The 16,929-nt window shown below is 39.2% G+C and overlaps 1 protein-coding gene and 1 pseudogene across 1 annotated transcript in view; one reads left to right on the plus strand and one right to left on the minus strand.

The window, feature by feature from the left end:
• PCNX1 (pecanex 1) overlaps window positions 1–16,929 on the plus strand; it is a 224,864-nt gene that overhangs the window by 11,738 nt on the left and 196,197 nt on the right. The gene's annotated exons all lie outside the window — the stretch shown is intronic.
• LOC143652649 (GTPase IMAP family member 7-like) lies at window positions 917–8,019 on the minus strand (annotated as a pseudogene).

The following is a 16,929-nucleotide window of genomic DNA, read 5'->3' on the forward strand; positions in this document are numbered from 1 at the left end:
CACAATGTTGTATTACCATCACCACCATCCATTATTAGAACTTTTACATTTTCCCAAAATAGGAATTGTATACTCATTAAGAATTAACTCCCTATTCTTCCCCTACCTCCATCTCCTGCCCCTGGCAACCTGCAATCTACCTTCTGTCTCTGTGAATTTGTATGTTCTAGTTATTTCATATAAATGAGATCATGCAATATTTGTACCTTTGTGTCTAGCTTATTTCACTCTACATATTGTCTTCATTTTCATCCATGTTGTAGCATTTATCAGAATTTCATTCCTTTTTATGGCTGAATAATCTTGTAACGTCTGCATATGCCACATTTTTTTTTATTCATTTATTTGTTGATGGATACTTGGGTTGTTTCCACCTTTTAGTTATTGCGAATAATGCTGCTATGAACATTGCTGTACAAATATCTGTTTGAGCCCCTGCTTTCAACTCTTAGAAGTATATACATAGGAGCGAGATTGCTGGATCATATGGTATTCTATGTTTAAAACCTTTATTTTTTTACTTAAAAACAAATTTTTTTTCTCATGAATCTACAATTTGGCCAGGACTCAGTGGAGATGGCTCATCTTTATTCTATGGATTTTCATCTAAGGCGGTTCAACTTCATCTGAGGCAGCTGAAGAATCTACTTTCATGTTGCCTCATTTACATGGCTGGCAAGTTGGTGCTGGCTATGAGAAGGGAGCTCTGCCAGCCCTGGGCCAGGGGCTTCCATTCCTCCTCACTTGGGGCTCTCCATAGGCAACTTGCAATTCTTAGTCCACATGCAAGTCAATGGGCAGAGTGACAAGATCACATTATCCAAAGAATAAGTGGGATAGAAGATATTGCTGTAGCCATCTCTGGAAAATACAATCCACCACATAGTAAATCAAAAAGAAAGAATGAGTTATATAACTACCAAAATATAGGCCATATTTTTGAGAGCCTCTTCATAATCCCATCTGAAACATCTCTAAATATACTCTTATCTTCTGTCATTATACTTCTTAATTTTTCATCATATTTCATCCTTACCGATTTTATTTTTCTTCCTTTTCTTGCTTTGATTGATGAGCATAGTCCTTTTCTAGGCATTAACTTCATTTTCTAATTGATTGGTATAGATTTTCTTCAAGACCTCTGCCTGCTGTTTCAGCCTTTCCTCTGTGTCCTTGTATATGGCATCAGAAATGGTTACTCTGCACCATTTCCTCTATCAGCTACACCAGTTCCTGCACTTGACTTTCCTTCTTACTGTCCTTTGCTCTGTTGCTGACAGCATAGCTGAAGTCACCATACTCCTTGAGTATATTTCTTTGGCTTGTATCTACATCTTTTATAAAGTCCCTTAGACTTCTATCCTTCAGCTCTCCTTTGCAAGTGTTAAGATGACCATGTGCTTCATGGTTGATCTTTCAAAGACAACCTTTATCAATTAAATAATTTCCTGTTGTTCCTCTGTGTAATGGCCCAGCTGTAGAACCATGACAAAGGTGTGAGGTCCTGGGGCAGGAAAGGGGATGTGCTGGCTGATTTCCATATAGGTGGTTTCCAGGCTTTTGTTGGTATCAAAGAGCCACGGGGTGTCAACAACAAGAAGATCTTTACCATTCCATTCCTCGATTGCTTTTTAACAATTCTTGGTAACAGCTTGGGCAGCAATTCTAGAGAAAAGTATTTTTCTCCCAACGATGGTGTTTCCTGTCATACTTCTCCACTTCCAGTTTATCCTACCAGAATAATCCTTAGAGTGTTATCCTGATAGCTATATTCATGTCAGGAAGCTCTGGACTTAGACACCCACGAGACCTTCTTTTGAATGAGTTGATAAGTTCTCACGTTTTCTCCAATGAAGCTGCTTAAGCTGCTGTTTTTGCTTTAACTGATATGTTTAGCTTTTTGAGAAATTGTCAAACTGTTTTCCACAGTGGCTGCACCATTTTACATTCCCATCAACAATACATGAAGGTTCCTATTTCTCTGTACCCTTGCCAACTCTTGTAATTTTCTGTTGTTGTTGTTGTTTTAATAATAGCCATTCTAGTGGATGTATCTCATTGTGATATTGATTTGCATCCCCCTATGTGTATTGGTCATTTGTATATCTCCTTTGGAGAAATGTCTACTCAAGTCTTTTGCCTATTTTTTAATTGGGTAGAGTGTGGTGTTGAAAGAAAAGAAGAGTATTCAAGACAGGGCACAGAAATCTTCATCTTGTGGATTCCACGGAGGAGACACCTGTGATTCCAGGACACATTTTGATAATGAGGATGGGATCTGAAGGTGACTGCTGATGAATCTGGGTATAAGAAAGACAGGCTGGTGTACTTTACTGGCAACCAAAAGGACAGTCTTAGAGACCCATAGAAAGAACTATGCCAGCTAATCTGGGGCACAGGCTTTCTTGTTTGTTTGCTTTTTTGTTTTGTTTTGTTTTTAATTTTAATGCAATTTTATTGATATATATTGTATATTCACATACTATGTGATTATCCAAAGTGTACAATCAATAGTTCACAATATCATTATATAGCTGTGCATTTATCATCACAATTGACTTTTTTTTCTTTTTTGTAAAAAATAACATATATGCAAAAAAAAAAAAAGATTTCAAAGCATACCACAACAATTAGTTGTAGAACAGACTTCTGAGTTTGACGTGGGCCACAATTCCACAATTCTGGGTCCTTACTACTAGCTGCTCTAAGACACTGGAGACCAAAAGAAATATCAATATAATGACACAGCAATCATACTAGTTTGTTAAACCCTACCTTCTCTGTACTACTCTAGCATCTCCTTTGTTGTTTTCCACTTTTTAGGAGTATTTAGATTATGCCCATTCCAACTTTTTAATGTTGGAAGGGTTTGTCAACAATATAGGACAGGGAGACGGAATCAGTCAATGATTTGGAGGGGCTGGCCCCTCTGCAGTTCAGGACCTGTCTGGTCTGTGGATCCATCTGGAGGTTATAGATCTCTGGAAAGTAATCCTAGTGCATGGAACCATTGCAGAATCTCAATGTAGACTCTCATATAATGCCCTAGGTGTTCTTTTGGGTTGGCAGGAATGGTTTTGGTTTTGCAAGTGATGACAGGTAGCAATGTCTAACTGAAGTTGCATAAGAATGGCCTCCAGAGAAGCCTCTCAACTCTTATTTGAACTCTCTCAGCCACTTATACCTTATCTGTTACACTTCTTTTCCCCTATTTGGTCAGGATAGCATTGTTGATCCCTGCCAGGGCCAGGCTCATCCCTGGAAGTCATACTCACGTTGCTAGAGAGACTTTCACCCCTGGATGTCATGTCCCACAATGGGGGGGTGGTGGCAATGATTTCACTTGCAGAGTTGGGCTTAGACAGAGAGAGGACACATCTGAGCAACAAAAGAAGTCCCCTGGAAGTAACACTTAGGCATACCTATAGGTAGGCTAAGCTTCTCAGCTACATAAATAAGCTTCACAAGAGCAAGCCTCAAGAACAATGGCTTGGCCTATTGATTTGGGAGTCCCTAATATCTGAGACAGTATCAGGGTTTTCCCTGATGGTAAAATTTAATAGTTCCACATTTTTCTCCCATCCCTCAATGGACTTTGCCAATACTTTTTTTATAATCTGCTTAACAAAATAAACATTTTTTCCTTTGGTCTCATAGAGTAGGTAAAGTTCTAAAATACAGACAATGTCTTCCTTACCTCTGTGTTCTGAATTACCTTTATCCCAACCTGATCGGCTTCATTCTTATCTCTAAGTATCAGGTTATACATATATAAAACAGCCTCTCAAAATCCAGAAACACTAACTACCACTCCAGACTAAATGTGACGGCTATAAGAGCTTACAATCTAGACCTATGTTTTCTTATAAGCATTTTCTAAATAAGACCCTACAATAATTGCTCTTTTGTTTCTGGCTTATTTTGCCTCACCAAATGTCCCACAGTTTCATTCACAATGTGACATGTCTCATAACTTCGTTCCTTTTTGTGGCAGCATAATATTCGATCATATGTATACACCATCGTTCGCCAACCTACTTCTCAGTCAGTGCATCCTTCAGCCACCTGCATTCATTAGGTATCATATATAATATCCAAAGTCAACAGTCCATCAACATTCTCAATTTTAGATAATTTCATTGTTCCCAAGTGAAAAGTAACTGATAAACACACCCTCACCAAGTAGAGAATCTAAACTTCCTCTGAACTCTTGTCCCTTCCCCGATTATTTACCCTGGGTATTGCTGTGATACTATAGGGGGCACAGGATTTAATGACATCGCTTAAATAACTTTGAGATCATACCACTGTTACTGAGTCAAGAACTCCAGAATTTCAGTGAAGAAGCCAATACATTCATGAGATTATTAACATAAGATCAAGCAGAACAAGGAGTAATTAATTATCTAGGACTGAATGAATGGATAAAGAATTATTACAGTTTTGTTTTGATTATTGCTGCTGTTTTAATGTTCTATTTATGAGATACAAGTAGTCCCTTACTCTTTCCCCTTAAGCTACCTATTGTTTACAAACACTCAACCTTTTCTCCCTGCCTAATCCCTCTAGAATTTAGAAACTTGTTGAATATTCTTTTTTTTTTATGGCACATAGTTGTTTGCATGGGTTCAATCAGAATGTGTTCTCCTTGTGAACAGACATAATTGGAAACAGTGTTATAACTAAGGCTTTGAAGGGACTGTCAGGTTGTGGAACGACACTCATTTAATAAGGCTTTTAAGGAGCTAAGTTTCACTTTCTGGAGCCAATACTTACAAAACCATGTTGGAAAAAATGGTCTTCTACCTACCTTCAAGGTTCCTAACCTTATCAGTCAGTAAAGAAGAATACTTTCTGGCAAGTATAGGGACCATATGTTACCTTGGGGAACTACCCAAGTCTATAGACACCACAGGTGATATATTGTCAATTTCTTGGATTGGCTTCTTAGCCTTGAGAGGCATTTAAAAGCCAAATCAGATATTCTTTATGAAAACTACCTACAAAACAAACTTAAAAAAATATGGTAAACCACCATCTTGCTATTTAAATAATCAGGCCAAATCTAATGAAATCAACCTCATTTTATGAACAAGAATAATCTTTTTGATCAAAAGGGAGGGTGAGTCTAGAGAGAAATTTATGTTTTTTTTAATAGAAAATATAAAATTTTTCAACATAAAATTTCAGAAAACTCCTGCACAATCAGATTCTGCTTTTGTCTGCAGCTATTTTGCATCCCCTTTGTAAACTGCAGATAACTGCATGGTTTTGTTGCCTACCTGTAAATTAGACTGAATCCTGTAAGCTTACATATGTTGTCTAGACCGAAATGCTGTTTAGAAAGCTAACTTAGGATCTTTTGTACCCAAGGCCTCAAACTGATAAAAGAGGGGTAAAACCTACCCTAATACAGGGTTCCACTCTTTCACGAGCATGATCACACCTTCCCTAGGAACATATGACTCGGAGTGAGGAGTTATAAACGTATGTAAAATTATAAAACAGAGCTTTTATGCCACCCTCAGTGTTATTCAGGCCAGCCATGCTGACGTTGACAGCTTAGCATCAGGACCTTGCAAAAGAGACGGGCACTAGACCTTACTGAACAATGTCGTTTTTGTATTAGTAAGTCTAGCAGAATGATGGATAACCTAAATATTTTAAATGTCCAAGTTAAGGTGTTTCATGATATCAGTCAAGCTCAAACATCTCAATAGATAGACCTATCTCCTGTCCTAGGTTCTTGCTTTAATGGAATGTGGGGACAAAATCATACGCATTTAATGGTGATTAGAAGTCTAAATGTTTTATTTCTTGTTGTAACAAATTGTGTTTCATGTCTCTATTCAAATTTCTTGTCCTCCTCAAGATGGACGGTACTTGTAAGATAGCTAATCAAAAGGAAAATGATTAAGAAATGGGAATGTCTCGAGGGGACTGAGACTAAAAATAAAAATAACAACACACACTGGCTTGGGGAGAAGGCCAGACCCATAATCTACTCAACTGAGTAAGTAACCCCACTCTGAGAGCCTTAAATGTAATTGAACAGCCACCCAATGAACCTCACTGCAATCAGGAAAGGAAACAAACTGAAAAATAAAAAAGAAAAATAGAACAAAACAACTTGACTGCCTGAGAAGAAAAGAAGCTGTAGTATTTTGGTTACATTTCCAGTGAGATCATTAGAAAAATGACCAAAAGAGGGGCACTAAGTTAAATAAAATGACTGCTTACATTGGATGTTGCCAGGAGAAGACCCCTTTCCAAGATGAGCTTTTCCAGAAGACAAACAATTGAACTGCTGTAGTTTTCTGAGAAAAGGGAATGCACCCTACAAGGATGCAGATAAGCAATAACTAGTGATAAAACTTGATTTGGTCCAGTACAGATAGCCTTCCAGAATGGACAAGCATACCATATAATCAATATATGTGTGCTTCCCCTTTGTAAGACTCCCAATGTAAATGGGAAACTTAATGTCAGCCCCACTTTGTAAGATCCTTGCTATGTACAATGGAAACCTAAGTCAGCTGATTAGAACATTTCCTTACTTGCTTTGGTGTTCACCCTATTTGAGCTTCTCTCTACCCCCTTGGTGGAGCTCCCTTTTACTTTCTGAATGGGATACTGCCTGATTCATGAGTTGTTCAACAAAGATGTGAGATCCTAAAAAAAAAATTTTTTTAAATAGATGCTGCATAGCAGGGGCAGAGTGAGGAATATGGGTGAGCTGGATCCCTGACTCACCTAGGAAATTCTCCTGCAGTGATAGCCAGGCAGGAAAAGACGGGAGACTCTACTTATGAGGTGAGTGGGTCTGGAGTGAGGGGCAGTTACTCAGAGCCTGAGAGTGTCAAGCCAGGCACGGGTCCTGCATTTGTCAGGCCCAGCCATCATAATTATAAGCAGTAGACTGGGAAACCCCTGGGTCAGAACCACATGGACTAACAAGAAATAGATGAGTGATATGTTTCCAGGGGCCAAACGTGTCAGCATCTGAACAAAGAAGTCAGAACCCTGGAGTAATGCAAACCTGTGAAGGACACCAAAAAGAGGGTCCAGGAGGCTAACCCTAGGCAGTGGCATCAAAGGCCCAGGTTAAAACTCAAGGCAAAGGGTCAAAAAACCTAGCTAAGGAGTCAGGACGGCAGCTATGATGTAAAGACAGTGAAAAGAACACAGGTTTCAGAGTTGAGTAGACTTAGGTTTGAATCCAAGGGCTACTGTTTATCTGCTGTGTATTCTTGGGCAAGCCATTTAACCTCTCTGAGCCTCTGTTTCCTTGACTAAAAAGGAACATAGTAGGCCTACCTCACAGAATTGTTATAAGGAGTATAAATAATATGTGAAAAGCTCCTGGTACTTGGAGCACTTCATAAATGAGAGCGATTACTATTGTTATTAATATCATCCTCACTATATTGAACCACAGAGATTGCTTCCATTCAGGCTGAGAGGATAAAGCAAATGAGAAGTGTTTGCAAAGAACAGGGAAGATGGGGGGAGAGTTCCTGACCTGATCACAAATGACTGCTTTCACTTATGTGTTGTCTATTTGTAATTGCCAGCATGCCATTTATCTCTATGTCCTGGTTGGTGCTACTATCACCATGTCACCATTCCTTCCAACACAAATTAAAAGAACCTTAGATTTCTGTTAAACCAGCAGCCCAGCCTGTGCTTTGCTCCTGGCAAATCCATTCATCTTTTCTGTGGGGTGAACTGTCATCGGTATCCAAGGCCACGACTGCTAGGGGTTTCTAAAGATTGTCTCTGTGGTTTCTGGCCAGATCTCATTAGCTAATTGAGCTTGAACCCAGTGAGGTTCATGCAGGCAGGGGAAACCTCCCCAGGGGAAACACAGGTGGTTATAAGAGATGGAGCTTGCTAAGGGAGGAGGTGACTGACCCAGGCTGGTCTCAGGGGATGCTTGCTGGAGCCGAAAACCAAAGCCATGAACTTCTGTGGCCTCCGAGGAGTCCCATGACAACATGTTTCATCAGACAAGGGCATAGATCACAGTGATCATGCATGTTTTCAACTGATGTGATTTGCTCCCTTTCCATTCGACTTACCCAGCTATTACTGCCAAATCCAATAATAACATCTGACATCTATTAAGTCCTTACGGCATGCCAAGCACTAGGTGAAAGCATTTTACACAGACAACCTGTCTAATTCTCACCACAACCCTATGAAGTCAGTACTACTGTTGGCTCCACTTTATAGATTAGTAGAGGCTCAGAGAGGTTAAGTAGGTTGTCCAAGACCACACAACTAGTAAAACTGTTGAATCATATCATGAACCCAGGTTCCGCTGATTCCAGATCCCCAGCTTTAATGAGAATACTAATCAGCACTTTTTGCACATTAATATGCATACAAATCATCTGGGGGTTCCTTAAAATGCAGATTTTGATTCAGTAGATCTGGATGGTGCCTGGGATTCTGCATTTCTGACCAGCTCCTAGGTGATATATGTGCTAAAGTTTCATGGGCCATATCTGAATAGCAAGGGGCTTGCCTGATATTTTGGTTTACAAGTGTTAGGTGTCTTTCTCTTCAGAGGAGGTTGGATTTTGGTCTTAGAGGCAGTTAAACCATTTATGAAGAATGCACTCACTTTTTATTCTAAGTAACAAGTTACCACAAATTTACCAGCTTAAAACAACATCTATTTATTATCTCACAGTTTTCGTGGGTCAGCAGTCTGGGTATGGTATGACTCTCTGTTCAGATTATCACAAGACTGAAACCAAGATGTCGGCCGGGCTACAAACTCATCTGGAGCTCAGGGCCCTCGTCCAAGCTCATTCAGGTTGTCACAGAATTCAGTTTCTTGTGGCTAGAGGACTGAGGTTCCTGCTTCCTTGTTGACTATCAGCATAGTTCCTAGGGACTGCCAGATTTCTTGCCACATGCTCCCTTCCATCTTCAAAGCCAGCAATGGAAAATCTCCCTTCTGTGAAATTCCTCTCAGACTTCTAATATCTTTGACTTTTTTCTGTCTCTGACTTCTAGATCCAGATGTAAAGGACTCATGTGGTTAGGTCAAGCCCACCCACGTTGTCTCCCCGTCTTCGGATCAACTGAATGGGACTGTCACAGTTGGACCTAGATTAGTGTTTGATTGAATCACCAGGGGCCAAGAATCTTGGAGGCCATCTTAGAATCCTGCCTACCACAAAATGATTTCGTTTTTCTGGATGAGCCACACTGTTGATTGATCGATGTTGGTAGTGTAATGGGAGCTGGAATATATATAAGCTGCCTTATTTCTGCTGCAGTTCTATCCAATTCTTGTAAACCTCTCCCTTGGTATTAAAATATACTAACAATGGTTTCAAAATGAAAATGGACTATTTTAGGAGAGGTTTCAGCAAATTGACTAAGCCTTTTTTCTTGTTTGTTGTGTAAACTGAAAGTGTGAATTAGTAACTGATTCATAGATCATTTGGGATTTTTCACTGACTCATAACCAACGTCCAGGAATAAGTCTCCAGATGCAGTAATGTTTATGTGAAGGCAGCACTTTCCACTCAAGGAACTTTAGTGCTCCACAAATAACGTGAGCTCCAAACATTAGTGCTTACAGTTTGAAAACAGAGAGTTTGTAATATCTTGAAGTCCAAGATCTGACTGAAGTCACAGGGGTCAAGCCCATCTTTTTGGACTTCTAGCGTATTTTCCTCCAAATGGCACTGTCCTATAGCTACTGGCTCATAAAATATTAACTGGTTTTATTTTCCTTACCTGGGTCTTGAGAGAAGAAAATTCAGAGTAGGAAGTGGGAAACAGGCTGTTGAGAACTTGCAGAGGGAGAGAATTCCCAGGGGTTTTCTGTACTGAGAAGCATTATCTCCGTAAGCAAAGCAGAAAGGGAAACAACACACACAACCCTTTTGGATTCTAGATCTGGGGAGTATGGCCAGAGACAGTCCCTTGTCAGAGGGTGGAGCTAGGCAGGACAAAATCATGTGATTCTGTTTCTGCTGCAATTCTCATTAGGAGCTCTGAAGTTGTATTAACATCACCACATAGGAAATACCATGATTTTCCTTGCTCCCTTGCAGCATAGAGCAGAGTGAGTTAATCGTTTTAGGAAAATCCAAGTTTCCATCACAAAGCCAGGGTGAGGGGAAATTGGAGGTGCTCTTGCTTCCTCCAGAGCTTGAAAGGCACAGCTGAGATGACTGCCCTTAAATACATTTTCTTTCCCAACTCACAGCAAGCTCTGCTTTGCTTTTTGGTCTCATGGCATCATTTTTGAAATATGAATCATGAAAGCAGTGCATTTCTCCCATGACTTCTGAAACTTGCTTTATCATCCTCCTATTTCAGTATCAATAAAATGACACTGTCACATTCCAGCTGGAAGATATTTTGATTGTTCCAGACAGAAAGCTGGTAGATCACCTTGGAAATGTGAATGTGTGTGTGTGTGTGTGTGTGTCTTCTTTCTGGCACTGAGAAGGAAATTGTCTTATCTGAACAATGGATAAGTGCATTTTGATGATGACTGATTACTAAATTGAGACTTTATAAATCTTCTAGCACTATGGCATTTACTAACAGACAGAGAAGTATTTGCTAAAGGCATCATTAGTGAAAATCCTGTGCCACTAACTTCTAAATAGAAGCATAAACATATGGTAGTGAAGTAGAGACTAGGAATATAATAAATGGGTAAAGTAAATGAATCTAAGGGCCTCTTTGATTAAAAAAAAAATCCAAGCTTCACATTGAAAGGCTTAGAAATGATGATAAATGCATGAAAAGGGAGGGTAGTAAATTCAGGATCATAGAGGAAAGCTTCTCAATTGATAAATGACTTTGTAAGTATGCTATGCTATGTCCCCAACACTGAGTGAAATACATATTTAAATCTCAAGTTTATGGCTCAGATGATGGCAGAATGAGAAGGACCCAGCGACCAGCCAGAAATTAGAAATCTTGGATTTCTTGGCATTTCCAGAACGTCTCGGCAGAAATAGTCAGACAAAGAAACAGCCTGACAGATCAGGGCCAGGGAGAAGGAGCGATGAACTGCACGTGGGAGGAGCACAGTGCACCCAACAGAGAAGTCTGTGCAATGTAATCTAAATTAGAAGCTCGCGTTGTAGGTATCAGGGACTGAGCCCTGCATAGAGAGGCTCGTGGGTTGGATTTGGAGTATTAGAAGGGATGACAGGAGCAAGGGCACAAAACCCAATCCAGTTCTAGCAAGGATCACAGAAAAGGGATCCATATACTTGATCTCTAGGAATGAGGCTGGAAAAGGTTTGTGTGGAACCAACAGCAAGGCTGATTTGATACTGTTCTCTTCAGAACGTACCTTAAAGCTCTTTACATTATCCCAGAGCTTGGAGGTATGTAAGGCATAAGTGGCTCCCAGCTGGGCTAATTACATTAGGATGTTGATTTTGAAAAACTTAAGGTGTGATTCTGTCTTCAAGGACTTTGTCATCTATCTGAGAAAAAAAGGTCAACACACACAAAATAGAGAACAATATATGTCAGTGTATTCATTAATTGTGCTATGTACAAGTTGTAGGTGTTAAGAAAAAAAATATGTGCTGGAGAAATCGAGGAAAGTTTCATGGAAAAAGTGAGACTTGGGAGATGGTTTGCATTTTTTTAAAAAAAACAAAGGAGAGCAGATTCTGGGCCCTAAAGGTGGGAGGTGTTCATGCGGGAGGAGGAGGGAGGGTAAGAGAGACCTGAGATATCTTTTTCCCCTGTTTCTACCCAAGCAGAAATAGTTGTGCCTCTCATTCATACAGGGGAAGCCACTAGCAGGGCCGTTCAGAGAATAAGAAGATAAAGAAAGGAAAAAGAATTTGCTTGATAAGAGAAGAACGTGACCAGAATGGTGCGGAGGTAGTTCCCAGCCTCTTTATTCGTTGCTAAGAGTCTGTTTCAGTCTCCCAGCTAATCTTGCCCTGATTTGCAAGATTGCAGATTTCCTGCCTTCGGGGCATTTTCCTACATGCTTCTTACGTATGCTCTTCACCTTAGCACTCCCACTCCTTGTTTTCCTTCCATTGGTATAATAATTATTATGGAATCTAATTTTCCAATTAATTAAAACCCTTGGGCTCCCAGAGGCTTGGTCACACTATTTAGCACCATCAGGATGAGTGTCATCAAGATGATTACCATATATTGAGGGGTATGAGTCAACTCAGCATATTTATCTATCTTCGTGACTTTTGCTGCTTTTACGAAAATGGAGTTTAACATATTCCTGTAGCAAGGGCAGTCACCTTTCCCAGTCTGCTGCTGCTTAAGAAATCCCTCATGGTTAATGTCAGATCCCAGGATACAGGTACAGTGCTGAGAAAGGAACCGGTGTCAGCAAATCTTGGCTCTCAGCTGCTGTTTTACTCAGCAGGAACAAGGGGAAAGTAGGAGCTGGGATAATCCCTTTACTTTAGAAGCTACTTAAGAAAACCTGCCATTAGTTTGGAAAAGTCACCCCAATTTGGAGAAATTATACCTTAACCTTAAGAGTAATGTATGTACTGTATCACTGAAGAGGCTCTTCTGTGGTCATATAGCAGGAAAAACTCCACAGAGCTACTTATAAGACTTGATAACCAGAACAAGGTGGTGGCAATAATGATTAACAACTGTCTGGCAATTTACAGCACATTGCTTTAAACCTTACTTATCCGAGCCTGAAAGAAAGCGTTATTTTATCATGTATTCTGCGGATGAGGAAATAGATTCACCTTCTTAAACAACAGTGGTAAATTGCAGTCAGGAAATAAACCCAGGCCCTTTGAATTCCAATCCTGCATCTTTCCCAATAAACCAGAGGTTCTCTTCTGCTGGATGGCAATCAGTTTTGAGATGTGGCACACAATAGTTTTTCACTAACCAAAAATTAGGCTTGATGGTGATATAATTTAGGAACTTAAATCAGAGTAGGTAATGTCTCTCTCTTTCTTTTTTTTTTTTTGTATTCAATGAGCATTTTGAGTGGAGAGAAAGGGTAAAATTACAGCAAGATATTTGTGGAATAACACACATCCATCTTACCTGTGCAATAGCACTGAATGATAATGGCTTGTGGAGATAATAATCGCTGTCATGATTACAAGTGATTGCCCTGCTTTACTTCTCTGCAAAATATTGAGTTTCAGCAAATTTTGAATCTGAGTTCTCCCATGAGAGTGTTTTGCTTATGTGAATGTCATCCATCTTGAATAGCTCCAAAAGACACAAGTGAAGAATCGCTGTGGTTCATCATCTGCCTTTTGGATAGATCTGACTGTGGTCATAAATGGTTCAGTTCCATGGAGCTCCTGCTACAAATCAAAACTGGGTACTCATCCTTAACACATCCTAACGCTGATGAATGAAAACTTGTATAACCAACCCTTCATTCTTATTTCTAAACAATGTGAAAGCTGTAGTGTTTCTTTTAATGACAGTATTAATAATATTTTTGAAAATATAGGCTATATAAAACTGTTGACCCTGTTTTTATATAAATAAAATGTTAACATTTTTGAATGAGAACTTTCTGCAGCATCACTTATGACCGCTCCTCAGATGTTCAGAGGCTGTACAACTTAGTGCAATTTCATGGAAACACTCAAAATGCATTTGCGAGCAATTTTAACACAAAATAGTGGTACTTTTTTAAATTAAGATTTTGATGCAAGGACACAGAATATGAGTGTGCACTGAATAAAGATCTTACACCAGTGATTCTCATCAGGGGACGGGGGAGGCTCAGATCTTTGACTCCCAAGGGACGTTTGGCAAGGTCTGGAGACGTTTTTGATGTGGAGGCAATATGTGCCACTGGCACCTAGTGGGTAGACGCCAGGGATACTGCTAAACATAGGGCAGCTTTCTACAACAAAATCATCTATCCTGAATTGTCAGCATTGTTGAGGTTGAGTATCACCCTGATCTATTGTAAGAAATTGATATCCAATGCAACTAAGCAAACTGTGGTTGGCTTCAATCAGAAGGAAAAAAAAAAAGAAATGTTACTATAACCCAGATAACCCTACCTCATTCAGCTTTGGGGAGTCACTTTTGCTCAAGTCCCCAGCCCAGGGTGAGAAGTGTGTTTTTTCACATTCTATCCATATGACCTTGGGCAAGTTACTTAACCTCTTTGTCTCACGGTTTCCTCACCTATACAATAAGTGATAATGATAACACTGTGCTGGTTTGAAACTGTTGTGTACCCCAGAAAAGCCACGTCCTTTAATCCTGATTTAATATTGTAGGGTGGGATCTTTTTGACTAAGTTGTTTTATGTAGATGTGTCTCCACCCATTCTAAGTGAGGGTGCTTACTGGAGTCCTTTAAGAGGGAACCATTTCAGAAAAAGCGTCAGAGCTGACAGGGCTAAGAGAGCCAACACGGGACCCAGATGTTTGGAGATGCAGAAAGTAAATGCCCCCTGGAAAGCCAAAAATCCTAGCAGATGCCAGCCACGTGACTTCCCAGCTGACAGAGGTGTTCTGGACCCATTGGCCTTTCTTGAGTTAAGGTATCTTCCCTGGATGCTTTAGAACTATAAACTTGCAACTTAATAAATTCTCTTTTCAAAAAGCCATTCCATTTCTGGTATATTGCATTCCAGTAGCTTTAGCAAACCAATACAAGTACCTACCCCATAGAGCTGTTGTGAGAATTAAAAGGATTATGCAACTGAGTCATTATATAGATATTTGTTTTTAGTTTCTAGTATATAAGAACAGCCAGAAGGAAATACCTGAAATTGTGGAACTGTAACTCATACTTACTTTGCAATTTGTTTTATAACTATTTGTTAAATTGAACTTTGAAATTTATCACTTGTCTCTATATATGTTATATTTCACAATAAAAATTTTTTTTTTTTAAAAAAAAGGAGTATCCACAAGAAGTGATGCATGGTAGCTGCTCAATAAATGGTCGATTTTGAAGACTGGGGGTATATAAGTGTACTGCTCACAAAAGAGAGAAAGCATGCAATAAGTACATTCTTCTAGAAAAGGATGACTGTACTAGGCTATAAAAGTTCAAAGAAGACTGAGTTTCTGCTATGAAGAACTCAGAGTACCCTGGAAAAGATGGACAAGTAAATAAATCGCTGTAATGCAATGTGACAGCACTGCAGCAGAAACCTATTTATATTTGTCAAAGGATTTTTCCTCAGCAATGACCATGACACTCTGCTCTTATGGATAGAAGTTAGTTTCTACCTCACCAGAGAAGCACAATGCCACTTACATTGTCCTTGCAGTAAAAGAGATTTGAGTAGTGTCCCTGGAAACCTGGATTGGGCTAGTCCTACTGCCAAAGTCCATGGTTTGAGAAGCTAAGATGTGACTCAGCTCCAACTTTGCTGCTGGGCTTCCCGCTCCATGCCTTGAGGGGAACTGCACACCCAAGGTAGTCTGCCTCTTGGTTTAGACTCTGGGGACTTAGCAGCATCTTAGAATGCAATCAGGAGCAAGTTACCTCCTATGATTCCATAGGAGAGTCAAAAAGATTCATCATGCCATATCTAAAAACAGCCTAGGTTAATGAATAGAACTTTAAACTTGTCATTTTTAAGTGACTTAATAATCTAAACCATACTTTATTGTTTTTGATGGTGTGAATTGTGAGTAAATTTCCTGAATAAACACATTTGCAAATAACAATGATTATGACAATGTAAAAAGCATTATTCTTTGCATGATTTTAAGACCTTTATGCCCCATAGCCTCCCCAACCTCCAAAATATATCATGGCCCAAGGGCAAGATGAGTTATTGTTTTGCTAACTAAAGTCACTGAAAACAGAATTTTAAACATCTGTAGAGAATATTGGCAATACCCTGAAGAATCATAAATCAAGAGGGAGGCATTATCATGACATAGCATAAAATGAAAGTCAATCAAATGGAAAAAAAAAATCAAAGTTGGATTTATTTCTCATCCCTGACCTGGGTAAATTGCAAGTGGATCTAATATTTAAATGTTTAAAATTAAACCATCAAAGTATTGGGAAAAATCCCAGGAGAAAATCATTTACCTTAGAGTGGAGAAGTCCTTTCTAACTGTAACGTTTAATCCGGAACCATAAAAGAAAAAATTGATACATTCATTCTCATAAAATTAAAATGTTCTGCATGAAAAAAACCATAAGCAAAGTCTAAAGACAAATGACAAACTGTGGGGAAATATTTGCAGCTCTCATACAGATCAAAGATTAATTTCCTTAAAGTATAATAAACTCCTACAAATCAGTGAGGAAAAGATAAACCATGCAATAGAAAAATGGGCAAAGAATATGAACAGGCTGGGTCTGGGAGAGGAAGTGCAAAAGACTTCTAGATGCATGAAAATGATTGAGCCTCAAGTTAAAACTACATGGAGATCTCAATTTCTGATTATCAAATTAGCAAAGATCCAAAGTCTGGTCACATGCCCTGTCAGTAAGGGTGTTCTGAAGCAGGCACTTTCATGCCCTATCAGTGGGAATATAAATTGGTGCAATGGCTACGGAGAGCAATTTGGCACTAACTTCACTTTTAGGAATTTATGCTTCAGATAGTCTCCAAATGTGCAAAATGACGTATGTAAGAGATTATTGATTACAGCAGTTTTTTTAAGGCAACACATTATTAACAACCTAAATGTCCATTCCTCAGGCATTAAATTAATTGTGGCACATACATATAGTATGATACAATGCAGTGAAAAAAAAAAGAATGACAAAGCCCTTTATGCACTAATATAATAATCTCCAATATATATATATTGTTAAACGAATAAAGCAAGGTGCAGAACAGCATTATAGCATGCCACACTTTGTGTACAAAAAAGGAGGGAGAATGTATGTGCACATAGACATAAATACGCATATGTTGGGATTGAATCATGTCCTCAACAAAAGGCACGTTCAGATCCCAAATCCTAGTCC

Source organism: Tamandua tetradactyla, chromosome 12 (genome assembly GCF_023851605.1).
Source record: "Tamandua tetradactyla isolate mTamTet1 chromosome 12, mTamTet1.pri, whole genome shotgun sequence".
Taxonomy (NCBI): Eukaryota; Metazoa; Chordata; class Mammalia; order Pilosa; family Myrmecophagidae; genus Tamandua; species Tamandua tetradactyla.